This window comes from Triturus cristatus, chromosome 8 (assembly GCF_964204655.1).
Source record: "Triturus cristatus chromosome 8, aTriCri1.1, whole genome shotgun sequence".
NCBI lineage: Eukaryota > Metazoa > Chordata > Amphibia > Caudata > Salamandridae > Triturus > Triturus cristatus.
In genome coordinates this window covers 662,347,980-662,360,320 of record NC_140591.1, presented here as the reverse complement: position 1 = coordinate 662,360,320, position 12,341 = coordinate 662,347,980, and the positions used below count along the sequence as shown (strand labels likewise).

At 43.2% G+C, this 12,341-nt stretch overlaps 1 long non-coding RNA gene across 1 annotated transcript in view; it reads right to left on the bottom strand.

The window, feature by feature from the left end:
* Positions 1-1,448: 1,448 nt before the first annotated feature.
* Positions 1,449-12,341, bottom strand: part of LOC146802525 (uncharacterized) — a 69,727-nt gene continuing 58,834 nt past the window's right edge. The window contains exon 3 of the long non-coding RNA XR_014967407.1: positions 1,449-1,938. This is a non-coding gene — a long non-coding RNA (uncharacterized LOC146802525). The remainder of the gene's footprint in view (positions 1,939-12,341) is intronic.

The window sequence follows — 12,341 nt, the reverse complement described above, 5'->3', positions numbered from 1 at the left end:
TGCGTGATTTAGGTCGCCATGAGTGATGAGCAAGATAAACACACAATATACTTTTGTGATGGGACCCCTGGTGGTTGTCCGATACTCCTTTTGTTGCACATTGTGGATATTACTGTGTTTTCAAACAGAAGAGAATGTGTTTTTCTATACATTGAATTGTATTATTTGCAGTATTCCCCTGACGAAGGTTTTTCACCGAAATGTATTGGCAAATGTAAACACTTTGCTCTGAGAAATGAAGAAATGAGAACATAAGCAAGAAAATAAACGAGAAAATGTTGATTGCTATTTGATTGATATTTTTGTGTTATTTTCTTTTTTTTGAAAAACGTTATGTTAAACGATTCATATTGAAAGTATGGAACATTTTTCTAACCAAACATTTGTATAAGGATTTTTGACAAGTTACAAACAACACTGATTATTTGAGATTATTTTGAATTAATTATGTATTTGAAAAATATAGCACCATAAGGGCATGTGAAAAGTGCCTCCTCATACACAAACAGGTTCTGTTTGTTTTTTGTAGTATTCATATCAGTGTATCATGTCTGGTCCCCTGCCTCTATTGTGAGAAGTGTATCCCTCCCCATCGTGAGCATATACCTCCATAAACTACCACCACAGAACTCCTCTGGGACTTTGAGCACTCTTTGAGCCACTTCATATGTTGCAAAATATTTGTCTATGTCATCCCCCACCACATAACTGGGCACTAAATCCTTGGGGATCATGACTATGGACTCACCAGTGGATAATGCAGGTATGCTTTTACCATTGCTGCTGCTGGACGGCACTTGTAGGGCTCATATGTCCAGCTTTCTGAGACTGAGCTCATGGGACAGCTTCCTCTCCACCATGGCTAGTCTCCTTTCTTCTAGAGCCTGCTTTTTCTCAGCCAAAGCAAGTTTCTATGCCTGCTTCAACTTGGCAAGGTCCAAATTAAGTTTTCTTTCCTACCTCCGGTCTGCCTGCTCCTCATGGGACAGGTACCCCTGAAAAGACACTGCTCCCTGGTTTGATAACCACTACTGCTCCTGGAAAGTGGTTGGCCCCTTCTACAGGCAGTCCCATATCCACAATGGAATCCAGAATCAGGTCATCCTCCTACTATGGAATTTCCTGGTCCTCCTCCCCCGGATGATCATCCTCTGCTACCAGGGTCTTCAGAACAATTCTCAAATCCTTCCATAGCACATCTAGCCTGGTGAAACCCCTTGTAGACACTTGAAAGTCATTACAGAAATCCTTCAGCTGCTGCACAGAATAAGACTATCCGAGTAAGCTCAAAATCAGTACTGCAGGTGCAACTGCTGCTTCTCCAGGGTGAAACATGGTTTTAGCAGAAACATCAAAAAGCCAATTAGGGAGAATTGAAAAAGGATTGAATTGGTCTTAGTATAGAGTTTTTATTTTATTTTAATTGTATTTAGTGTTTTATAGAGCACAAACGTGACCCACTAGGGTATCAGAGCGCTTTACAAGGCTAAGCAAATTGTTTACAAGATTCAGAACAGACAATCATGGGATAAACAGGTTATTGCAATAAGAGGGAATAGCAGGAGCAGAGGCAGACTGCACAGCACCAGCATCTGCCACTTAAAGTGACAGTGAAGTATGAATGAAGCAAAAACAGATAGCAACAACCATGATACAAGACATTGTGTAGGCTACATCAATGGAATCCAGACTGGCATACACAAGTAGAGATCAAGAAGAGAGCATATCGCTAGGCCGCTGAGCTGTATATGCGATGAGAGTGTTTATAGAAGGAAATTGCCCATTAGGAAAGTCTCAGCTTCCTTTTAGAATCTTGACAAGGAAGGTATTCTTCTGACGTTAGGTGGCAGCGAGTTCCAGATTCTGGGTGCGGCCCCAGGGAAAGCTCTGTTGTATGTTTTCTTCTTCAGGAAGAGGGGTGGCTTTAGAACAAAAATCCTGGCGGAAAAACAGGTGAAAAACAAATTTAGTTGATTGTCACTACCGGGACATGTAAAACTTAAAAGTAAATTTTAGTTATGCAGCACCTTGCCCTTAGGGTTACCTACAGCCTACCTTAGGGGTTACTTATGTGTAATGAAAGGGTAGTTCAGGGCTTGGCAAGTGGCTGTAAATGCCAAGTCGAAGTGGCAGTAAACTGCACACACAGGCCTTGCAATGGAAAGCCTGAGACAGGTTTGAAAGGTTACTTGTGTGGGGGGCACAACCAGCGCTGCAGGCCCACTAGTAGCGTTTAGATTACAGGCCCTGGGAATATGGTAGACCACTTTACTAGGGAGTTATGCCAATGTCACTATGTTTAGGTTAGAAACACATGCAAGTTAGAACTGGTCAGCAGAGGTAAAGTACTCAGAGTCCCAAGGCCAACAAACAAATACAGCCAAAAGAGGTGGTGTACAGGCAACAAGTTGGGGAAGACCACCATATGGATGGCAGGTCTTACAGGGGAAATTTGCATTTGGGTCTTTGCCAACTGGCGACTCAAATCCAGATTCCATCACATACCTCTTTCATGCACAAAACTCTGCACTTCTCTTTCCCGTTCATAGCCTAACATTTCATAACACTGTTACATACAGAATACGGATGCCATTTTCTACTGGTCAGTCAATCCATGATAAGTATATTGTAAGAAAGTAATCTCACCTCTTATTTACTGGTGAAAAACTAATTATAAGCATCAGCATGTAGAGGCCAATTTGAGTCCATACGCACCAGTGCGCTACCATGGAGAAATTGTGGAGACCTGCTACCAGCAGCAAGCTCCATCAACATATCCATAGGACTCATAAAACTGAATGCAGAGTAGAGCAATAGGTATCTTCTGCTGGTTAGGTCTCATGCGAGACAGCACATGTGCTGTTGCTTGCAAGACATTTTGTATAATTACAGGGGGCTTAGAGCCCGCTGATTGCTCCTCAATGGTTAACCTCATCGTCATTCGCATTTCCTTGCTTCTCTTTAGTCAGAGTGTACCAGCTTTACTTCAGATTAATGCATTTGTCCCCCCCATGGCCCAAGTACTATTTCCATGCCCAGCATCCTTCCAGTGCTTGCGCTTTTAAAGCTAATAGTTCCTTTTAGTGGCAACACATGCATGTGTTTGCAGGTAATATTCTTCCCTCCCACTCTGTATTGGCACCTGCCCCCTCCTGTGTTATTACTTCCAACCAATCCTCCTAAATTGCTGCTTGCCCTGTCTTCCCTTCCCAACTGAATTATTGCATGCCCTGTCCTAACCTCCTGACCTCCTCCTGCATTGTTGCTTGCCCTGTCCTTTCCAACCCAATCACATGACTTCTTGCCCCTTTATTGTTGTTGCCTCCTTGTTACTTGCCTGATCCCTTCCACCCTCTCTAGCTTTTTTACTTACTGCATCCCTCCCGCCACATCCGTGTTGTTGCATATCCCATTGTTATTCCTTGTCTGGCAGCGTCAAAGCACTTTTTTTTCTTTTGCCATGCTGCATAGCAAATGCACTGGCCTACAACATGGCTAAAGACATTAACAAAACCAATAGCTCTTGCATAAGCACAGACTTTTGGCTTTGCCAGTGACCGTTAATTAAACATGAATGCCCACAATTAAACTTTCAGCACACCATTTATCTTTCTACAAGGTTTTTCCTTACAATCAGGTCATAATTGAGAACCAGAACCTGCAGATGGTTTTAAATTGCATTGTCATTGGCAATATCAATAAGGTCTGACTAGCCAACCTAATTCTTTGGAATACATTCTTTTCTATTCACAAAATGATAGTTGCCACATTGTGTAACACAACTTGATGATACAATTTGATTGCCATTTTGAAAATATAGAAAATAATGGGGCTCATTTATGAGTCCTTGCATCACTTTTGCGCCGCCGGTGCGTCACTTTTTGTGACGCATCAGTGGCGTAAAAACTGGACCTTGTTGCACCATATTTACAAAGTGACGCATCTAGGCAGATGCGTCACTTTGTAAACCCCTGCGCTACATTATACCTGCGTCAGGTATAATGTATGCAGGGTGGGCGTTCCCACGTAAGTAAGCATCGTAGAAGTAACGCAGTGAAATCTACGAGATTTCACTGCGCCACTTCTAGGGTGCAAATGCGTCAATATCTAGCACCTGCTTTACAGCAGGCGTAAGACTGACGCAGGCCCTTTCACATGGGGCTTGCCCCATGTGAAAGGACACATTGCTGGAGTTTCATCACTTTCGTGACACACTCCAGCAATGCGTCACTTTTGCGCCTACAGATACGTCAGAAATACTGACGTATCTGTGACTCCTTGCGACATGATGCGTCATACTGTAAATATGACGCATCATTGGAGTCGCAGGGAGGGAGCAGTGAAAAGTGACGCATCACTGTTTTCACGCAGTGATGCGTCACTTTTCATAAATGAGGCCCAATATTTTTATACTGTGAAGAGGGCAGCCAATATGTGAGATGCAAAGTGACAATGCAACATGGTGTCATAGTCAAAGTACAGATAATAATGTTTTAAATGTTCTCGATGACTGCCGCATTGCATGACACAACACAAAAACAAAATGCAGTGGCCATCTTGAAAGAATGAAAACTCTCTTTTTGATTTCTTTGTTACTTACTGGCTTAGCTTCGGTTTTATCAAAGATTCCGAACTTTACCCTCAAACTCCAGCATCAGTTAGTTAATGTGTTACTGCATGTTGAACATTTGATCAATCCGGAAGCAAAGCAATAGGCCTACAACATAGCAGAGATTGTTTGTATCTTTATTACCTCCTAAACAATTTAGGCACAAATATTAACGTGACACACGTTTTGGCCTTTGGGAACACCCTTCAAATTTCTCTTTGGTACTGAGTGAAGAGCAAATATGCAATAAACATTACCAGCCTTACAAGTGATATTAAAATAGTACTATTCAAATATTACTTTAAATAAACCAGCGTGGAAGAAAACTCCATAGCACAGAAATGATTTGATGAAGTAATTGTTGGCCACTAAAGGTAAACATCTACAGTCAACAACAGAATTGTCAGTGCAAAAATATGAAAGTATAAATCAGATCATTATACGGCTATTTATATCCTAAGGGTGAAGACATTATGATAATAAATTTCCTTTCACGAGGACTTAGATTATGTAAAAGGGAAATACTCTTTTATTAAATTGAGCGAAATGTAGTCATACTTTGGTTTATCTGATTACTTGAGAACTGTATAGAATAAAAGTATTCTCTTTTGCAAAAGATGAGGTTAGGACAGGGTTTAAAACAGTGTCATTGGGATGATAAATCATTGTTTGTGTACACTTACATATGCATGAACTTTCTTCCAATTTTGAAGGAAAGAGAAATGAGATCTACAAATTGGGCTAGTGATTTTTTGTTTCGCCTAGAAACATCGCTAGGGGGCCAGAATTTGATATCAGCTCTGTAAATTTTGCAATGTGTGTTATAGCTTGAAAATGAAAAAATTGAATCTTTTATGTTGATGGCATTATATGATAATGCAAGTAATTGATTTAATAGACCTTTTCTATGAAACAAAAAATAAAGCTTGACCGATTGCCTTCAAACTGAAATGTAGGTTAGCCAGATTTAACACATTTATTATGAAATATTTTCACTTTGCCATGAGAACAAGTATTTGGAAAAGATGATTTACTGCATTCATAGTTTTTAAGAGAGTAGACATTTGAGGACTCATTTACAAAAAATTGGCATAGCGCAGTGCTGCAAGCATTTTTGCTGTGCTGCCCTACGCCAGTTTGAAAGGGGAGGAGTGAACAGTATTTATGGGATACAGTGCACTCCTGTCCTTTCATCCGGTGCTGGTGCACAATTTGGTGCCTAGAGCTAATGCAGGTGCCCTTGCAGCATGATGCGGGGGGAATCTGCATTGGTAGCAGGATTGTTTTTGTGCAGGAACGGGCGACTTCCTGCACAAAAACATTTCATGGAGGAGTTTTCCTCGTTGTAATGAAACCATTTGTCCTAGATACTCCTGCTCTGGGGAGGCGTAAGTTTATGTCACCGCCCCAGGTTTACGTGACTTTGTAAATCTGGGCAGCTCAAAATCCATGGGTGTTGCGTGCAAACATGCACAGCAGTGGCCATGGAACGCCTCCTTGACGCAGAGTAAGGCAAGGCAGAGCTTTGTGCTGCCTTGCCTTACTCCATATGTATGAGGCCATGGAAAACCTTGCGTCGTCCAGGGCTTTAAGTGGGATGGAAAAACTGAGGGGTCTCTCAAAGGGGTCTGGCCTATGTAATTAAAGGCAATGCTTAAAAACTCTGTTGTAAAGAAACGAGGATCCAGTTCCAGGGTAAGTTAAGATGTATTTATTCAAGTAGTAGGTTCAAGGTAAAAGGTACAAAGAGCCACACCAGGAGGAGACTTCCTGCTGCTCAGCCCATACTCCAACTGACCACCTCACTCATCCAACATTCCAGAGTCATCACGCACCAACATTCCACACCACACTCACACTGGCTGAGCAGCAGGCACAACTCTTCTCTCTTCCTCAGAGTAAACAAAAACACAATGCAGTGATCCAAGGGAACAGCACACAATAGTGAGAATAGTGAAAATAACATGCACATGAATCTGGAAAGGTACCATTGCAAAGACCTGAAGATGGTTGAGGGCAAACCAGCTAGGATCAAAACAAGGGAAACAAAGTGCAATGGGCTTACAGGTTAACATCGAAAATGCAGAAATGCACAGTAGGAAGTGCTAAATAGCATAAATGACAACATAAGGCAATCCAATCATTACAAAATTACAATGCCCACCCATGTACTTAAAGGGAAGAAAACACCAAACGGGAGAAGGAAAATAGGTCTTCATCTTCAAACAGAAAGACAACACCTACACACATCCACTCCCCTTCCACACAAAACAGAAAAATCTTCCACCTTACCACACAAAACCAAACAAACCAGCAAGCAACAACACCACTTACAATTAACCAACCCCTGATGCCACAAACACATCAGCTGGCCAGACCAGGGAACCAAACCACAACGGCGCAGAAGACAACAGGCCTGAACAAAACAAATACACACCCAGAGACAAACCCCCAAGCTGAAAGGGAGAAAGAAAAAGAGGACAAGCACAAAGAAAATCCTCAGCAACAACTCCAAAGCTGAAGGTGAAGCAAAATTCACCTACCAACCACACAAAGGTGGTAGACAGAAGAGAGTCGAAAACAAGTCAACTCAAACACAACGCCCACAAGTGTGACCAGCCTAGGTCAACCACAACCACAAAAATAGTGGTAGGCAGGAGATGCTCAGAACCTGTGAGCCTTCTCGTACACACCCCCCCAACAGTGAGAGATAAAGAAACTCCCACAACAACAAGAGGTAACCCAGAGCGACTTCACGTGTAAAAGTCAACTCACACACACGCAGTAGAAAACTGTACAAAGTTTCCCACAACCACCGCAAGGTGGTAACCTTGGATGACTCAACAACAAAAGTCATCTCAAACAATATACCAATAGTAGGGGATCCCTCCCACATCCACACAAAAGTGGAAACACTGAATGACTTGTGCCATAAAGTCCACTCACACACACACACACACACACTCAGTAGAAACAGTCATTCTAATGAATAAACGTTGTCAAGGGGAATTAAAAGCCAGCATAGGAGTGGTTCCCTTTACAACACAGAGCAATAGCGAAAATGTCACCAGAGACAATGGTACTGTGCCAATCCACACCCAATACAAGACCACAACTTACTTATGATATGTATGCAATGAGAGATGAAGCAGTCAATACCCAGAGTGAAACAAAACAATTGACAGACTATAGCATTAACAAAACTACAATGCCTTAAGAATATTTGCTGCCGTTAGAATCAAAACCCCTCATCTTTTTACAACATTTCCTCCAACAATTTAAACAATACCTGGAACAAAGGTCTCTAAAGTCTCAAATGTCCTGACAACAGGAAACCCAAACACCTCACCAGCTTCTCCACAAGATACAGGTGTGCAAACAGGTCTTGGACTCCGACCCACAAACACCAGAAAACTGTGCATCGGAAAACGCTGCTGGTGCTGATACTCCCCTCCGCAACTCAAAAAATGGTGACATTGATGACGTGAATAAATGTCTTGTCGGTGCGGTATTCCTGCTCTCTGTGGTAAAAGAAGAAAAGAAGAAAATGGCGGCATGCAAATTGACGTGGAACCAGGTGGCTCCCGGCACGTCTGTGCAAAACGACTTGGAAGCTGCAAGAAGCTGCGCGAACTGAAAGCAGGGCTTGCGCAATCACCAACCAACAAGAAGAGGCCATTAAAGGTAGGTGACAATTGCCAGCTGTAAATTTTAAAAAAAAGTGAGGCACAGCGATCAAGGGACTAACCCAAGAACAAGAAACACGTGAAAGCAAGAAAGTTGGTCCAAACAACGCACTCTCTGCACAATAAAGTCAGCACTTTAAAAACAAGTAGGAGGGAACACCCTGCAGGGCCTAAGATGCCCTTCACACAGGGAGCAAGGGAACTCCTCCTTCATGCTGGATAACTTTTCCCAAAAGAAGCAGGTCCGAGTAGCTCAACCTCACAGGATCTGTGAGGATTCCACTTGCCAGACGACTATCGCCTCTCACCAGACGCTCCTCCTCAAGGCACGTACAATGGACTCCTCAGTCCAGACGCTCCTCCTCATGGCACACACAAGGGACTCCTCAGTCCAACGGAAAGGGACTGCAGGTGCTTCTTCACATGATGGTCACAGGGGCTAGTAGCTCTCGGGAACACTTGGTAAGTGACACTTCCATAGAGAGGCTCCGGGGCAAGACACACTTTATACTGGTTTCTCCTCTGGAGAACTCCTCTTGATGGAGACACTCTCTCAAAGAAATACGACATGGGCACTTCTTCCAAGGTTACAGCTGACAGGAAGAGGGAAAGTCCAACAGGAACTGGCACGCCCGGGTTGGGGCCAACCGCTCTCCTGGTCACTGGTGGGGCTCAGGGCTGCCAGCTTGCTGTACACGCTGAACTTAGGGGCTCATTAGGATGGCGGGCGGACCTGAGTCCTCCCGCCAACCCTGAGGTGTTTGAACCGGCCGCCAGACAAGCAGTGGTCCCGTGCCACTAATCAGGATGCGACCACCACCACGGCGGTCGCATTCTGCAATTTAACATTGTGGCGGGTGCTGCTGACAGTAGCACCCCCGGCGATGTTAAAATCGCATGTCTAGCATTTCACTGCACCACATGTCAGGAACCACACGGTGCCTGCCACATGGAGCAGTAAAATGTCGGGGGGTACCATAGGTACCCCCCCAAGTGCAGCCCACCTCCCTCAGACACAAGGGGGACACGCAACGGGCCCCTAGACCCAATCCCCACCAGCCAGATGCCGCTGGCTTTTCATTTCCCAGATCCTAATATGGTGGACGGTGCCTGATAGGCACCGCCACCATATTAGTGGCCCTGCTCCACCCACCAGGCAATCGTTACGATTGCCACAAGTGGAAAAGCGTAGGACGCACTTTGCGTCTGCCGCAATACCCACCGCCATTCTAATATGTTGGTGGGTAAATCTCATTGTGATGGCGGAATGATTGCCATTGCTGGCCCGGAGTTGCCGATCGTTCCGCCATCGTAATGAGCCCCAAAGTTACGTGAGGAGCTGCGATAAGAACTTCTTCTTCAGTTTCCAAGTGCTCTAAGCTTCAAAGTTAAAGTCCTTTCAGGTAGCACACGCAGGTTCTTTTCAGTAAAATAGTCAACAAAATAATGTAAAACAATGAGGATCCAGTTCCAGGGTAACTTAAGATAGTATTTATTCAAGTAGTAGGTTCAAGGTAAAAGGTACAATGAGCCACACCAGGAGCAGCCGTCCTGTTGCTCAGCCCATATTCCAACTGACCACCTCACTCATCCAACATTCCACAGCGTCATCACGCACCAACATTTCACACCACACTCACACTGACTGAACAGGAGGCACAACAAACTCCTAGGCTAAAAAGCTGTGCTTAGCATAGTACGCCTCCTGACTGGTATTTTGGTGTTTCTGTCATTGCATCCAGATATATAATACAACGAGTAACATTATACCTACAACAAGCCAGGACTATTGGTTTTGTCAATGGTTGTTAGTTGCATAAGATAAATAAGCAATAACTATGGAGTTGTTGTATATAATATTGAAAATGCTTCAGTTCTAAAATGATGAGATTGTTGTAGAACCATAACAAGTCTCTTTGAAGTTACACCAACGGCAGTGAAGGGTGGTACTGCTGCATGGTTAAGATATTTTTTTTCACCCTGAGGGTGAGGGCAGAATGGAAAGCCCGATAGGGACCTGTCTCAGCACCTGCTTCAGCACCAGCAGGACCCGGCCCACTTATAGCCCTGGCGTCGCTTCATAGATATGATTGATTGACGCTCTGGTGGCTCAGGCCTTTTTTAATAAGGCCTCTTGGTGTGCTGGGTACATGAATTCTGTGGGTGTAGAACATCACTGGTTCATGAGAAAAAAATCTAAATTGTGTGAAACAGAGTGTGTGTGACTCTCTAGAATTTTACTTGAGGTGATAAGAGGATAACTGATGATATTGTTTTAGACGATCCTTGAAATTGATGTTCACTTTCAGAAGCTAACTCTTATACCAATGGCAAGTATGAGGTTCTGTCATTGTTGGTATTTGCACATGGATGCAATAAAAGTGGTATATTAGCTTGTTACAACAGATATTTATTTCTCTGCCCCTAATCTTTTTTTAAGTTGCTGCTCTTTGTCTCTTTTCTAATAATGTTATACCTGATCTATAATTTAAGTCCCCTTTTGAAATGACCAATCATGTTCTTTCTTATTTAAATGTCTGTCTTCAGTGGTGAAGCTGTGGAACATCGTCTAAACAGGACTCAACCATGCTCCTCCACTGAAACCCCTATATCACCTTACAGATGTCTGATGTGTTTTTCTCATTAACATTTGAGCTGATACAAGTGTAACCAAATAAATACTTTTTCTTTAATGTATCCTATTGGGTCTTCTGAAGTTATTCTGAATCTCTAACTTTACTGAAGAAGTCACAAAATGTGACCAGGACTTATGCTGCACTGAGAGGCATGAGACATAGCCATGCTGAAAATAATGTGAAGTTGCAGCATTTTTCAGGATTTTAAGGAAGGCAAATATGGATGGATAGAAAGATTGAATTTAAATAAGATATGTTCAATTACTGACCACTTTTTTGCTTACTCTCCCATAAAGAATTTGCAGTGGCCACAATAACAACCTTTTTTTTTTTTTTTTTTTTTCACTCCATATCTCTTCTCCGGAGGTCCCAGGCAGCTCTGAGTGCATTGTCACCCTGCCACAATCAATCGGTGGATTCCCCTACCCTCGGACCGGAACTCCCGGCCATTTACAGCCCGGTTGCCTCGCCTCCTTACCTCGACTGGATTACCCATTACGGCTTTGGTTCCGTGGCTTGGCTTAGCTGTTCGGCACTACCAGTGTGCCTTTTTCCGTACCCTTGGTCTCTCTACCCTCGGTCAGGAACTCCCGACCTGTCACCACACAGGTCAGCTACACCTGACCTTGCTCCCGTTTGAGCCCTGTCTCATTCAGCCGGCCACCTGGCCCTGCTCCCGCGACCAATTGCTGAGATCCCCATGGCAATTTCTTATGCTCAGGCCAGCCAATTATTCTTGTCCTGATGATGATCCTAGTATTTTAGACAGGATCGAAACGTCGTCGACCCAAGTTAACAACTTGCACATTAAGCCAGTGTGTTAAAAGAGTGCAATTGTTGTTACTCAAAAAGCTTTTACATTGGATCTGTAACAAAGCTCATTACGTCTTGCCTGAAAATGCCCCTTTGTATGTAATTGTTTTACATGTATTGTCTCTCCCCTTTTTTCCCCAAAGGATACAGGACTGTGTCCCACCATTAGTATGTCATTGTAATTGTTATTTTTTCATTCAAGAAATAAATAGGGTTGTCCGGCTGGACATCCCAAAATACAATATAGTTTCGATTCTGCACTATATTTATCCTAAGTGTATTTTCTCTCTTTCCAAGGGCCACTGTTTCTTTTAAAACATAATTACCCAAGGTCCTTGATTACCTTTTGGGTCCCCTTGTGTTCTTAAATATATATATATATATATATATATATATACACAATAACAACCTGGCACGTTACAGAAGGGGATCATCAACTATGAACTTCTAGACCATCTCTCTTCTGTATGACAAACAGCAGCCACAAGAATTTTGCAGACTTCTTGAGGTGCAATTGAGTTTTATGGTATGGTATGCTATGGAATGCATGTCATGGTGTGCATGTCCCATTCGGGCAACTTGCTGAGAATATAAAGG